This window comes from Melanerpes formicivorus, unplaced genomic scaffold, assembly GCF_026170545.1.
Source record: "Melanerpes formicivorus ecotype bairdi unplaced genomic scaffold, bMelFor1.0.p_v2 SCAF_632, whole genome shotgun sequence".
Taxonomy (NCBI): domain Eukaryota; kingdom Metazoa; phylum Chordata; class Aves; order Piciformes; family Picidae; genus Melanerpes; species Melanerpes formicivorus.
The window spans coordinates 87,685-90,000 of record NW_027142984.1 but is presented as its reverse complement, the minus strand read 5'-3'; positions in this window follow the sequence as shown (position 1 = coordinate 90,000).

The window sequence follows — 2,316 nt, the reverse complement described above, 5'->3', positions numbered from 1 at the left end:
GCCGTGCGGCGGCAGGTAGACGTGCTCTCCTTCCCGAGGAGGTAGACGTGCTCTCCCTGGCGAGGGGGGGACTTAGTGCACTGAGCCGTGCGGCGGCAGGTAGACGTGCTCTCCTTCCCGAGGAGGTAGACGTGCTCTCCTTCCCAGGAGGTAGACGTGCTCTCCTTCCCGAGGAGGTAGACGTGCTCTCCTTCCCAGGAGGTAGACGTGCTCTCCTTCCCGAGGAGGTAGACGTGCTCTCCTTCCCAGGAGGTAGACGTGCTCTCCTTCCCAGGTGGTAGACGTGCTCTCCCTCGGTGAGTAGACGTGCTCTCCCTGAGCTGGCAGGTAGACGTGCTCTCCATGGCGAGGGGGGACTTAGTGCACTGAGCCGTGCGGCAGGAGGTAGACGTGCTCCCCGCGGCCGGGCGGGCACTTAGCGCGCGGAGGCTGGAACCGCGGGGTAGACGTGGTCCCCGGGACGAGGGCCGCCTGGTATCGCCCGCCCGGCCCCCAACCCCCCCCCCCCCGCGGCGGCGTAAATGAAGAGAGGCAGTCGGCATGAAACCTTCTTTTATTAAGTGTTGTTTTCATCGAGCGTCTTTCATTAAAGGTTGTGTTCTGAAGCAGTCTTTTCTTCAACAGCGCTGTTCTCCGGGGAGAAGGTCTGCCGGCATCTCTAGAAATCTCCCCCCGCCCCTGACCGCCTCCCCCCCCCGCCCCCGTTGCCGGTTTGCGCGGCGCCCCCCCTCCCGACGTTGCCTCTTGCCGCTACCCCCGCCCCCCCCCGCTGCCGGTTTGCGCGGAGCCCCCCCTCCCGACGTTGCCTCTTGCCGCTACCCCCGCCCCCCCCCCGCTGCCGGTTTGCGCGGAGCTCCCCCTTCCCGCCGTTGCCTCTTGCCGCTACCCCCGCCCCCCCCCGCTGCCGGTTTGCGCGGAGCCCCCCCTTCCCGCCGTTGCCTCTTGCCGCTACCCCCCGCCCCCCCCCCGCTGCCGGTTTGCGCGGAGCCCCCCCTTCCCGCCGTTGCCTCTTGCCGCTACCCCCCGCCCCCCCCCCGCTGCCGGTTTGCGCGGAGCCCCCCCTTCCCGCCGTTGCCTCTTGCCGCTACCCCCCGCCCCCCCCCCGCTGCCGGTTTGCGCGGAGGCCCCCCTTCCCGCCGTTGCCTCTTGCCGCTACCCCCGCCCCCCCCCCGCTGCCGGTTTGCGCGGAGCCCCCCCTTCCCGCCGTTGCCTCTTGCCGCTACCCCCGCCCCCCCCCCCCCGCTGCCGGTTTGCGCGGAGCGCCCCCGCCTGCCGTTGCCTCTCGCCGCGGCCACCACCGCCCCCTCCACACCCCCGGGCCCCCGTTACCGGTTTGCGCGGAGCCCCCCCTCCCGACGTTGCCTCTTGCCGCTGCTGCCACCCCCAGCTCCCCACACCCCCCGGCTCCCGTTAGCGGTTTGCGCGGAGCCCCCCCTTCCCGCCGTTGCCTCTTGCCGCTACCCCCGCCCCCCCCCCCCGCTGCCGGTTTGCGCGGAGCCCCCCCGCCTGCCGTTGCCTCTTGCCGCGGCCGCCACCGCCCCCCCCCACACCCCCCGGCCCCCGTTACCGGTTTGCGCGGAGCCCCCCCTCCCGACGTTGCCTCTTGCCGCTGCTGCCACCCCCCAGCTCCCCACACCCCCCCGGCTCCCGTTAGCGGTTTGCGCGGAGCCCCCCCTTCCCCCCTTCGCGGGCTGCCGCTTCCCTCCCGGGCTGCCCGGCTGCTCTCTAACCCCTGCGACCGAGGCGGCGCTGTTAGGGCGGCCGTGCCGGTGCCCCTTGCCGCAGCTAGCCTCTCGCCGCTGCCCCTCCCGTCCGTCGTCCCCCCGTCCCCAAAAACTTGCTGCTCTCCACGCTGGAGCCTGCACGGGGGAGGTTGCGCTCCGCTCCTCCGGCCCTAAAGCCGCCCTCCGCCCGCCCCCCGGCTTGCCGCTTGGCTCGGCTGCCCGCCCGCCCGCTAATCCCCCCAACGCCCCCACCCCAAAAACACCCCAGCCCTACCGCATGCCGCTCCCCCTCTCCCCGCTCTCGCTGACCGCTGCCACCCCCCCCCCACCCCTCCCCCCCGAAACAAACCCCCCAGCCCTACCGCATGCCGCTCCCCCTCTCTCCCTAGCCTGCCCCCCCCGCCGTCGCTTGCTGCCGCCGCTGCCGCCGCCGCGCGCCACCGCCGGTACCCCGCCTCGGTCTGGTGGCGCGCGCTCGGAGATCCCCGGCTACCCGTCCGTCCGTCCCTCCCTCCCGCCCCGCCCCGGGGGAGGGCCCGGGGCAGCGCGGGCAGGCGGGGAGCAAAAAAAGGCGCGGGCGCCAAAAAACGTC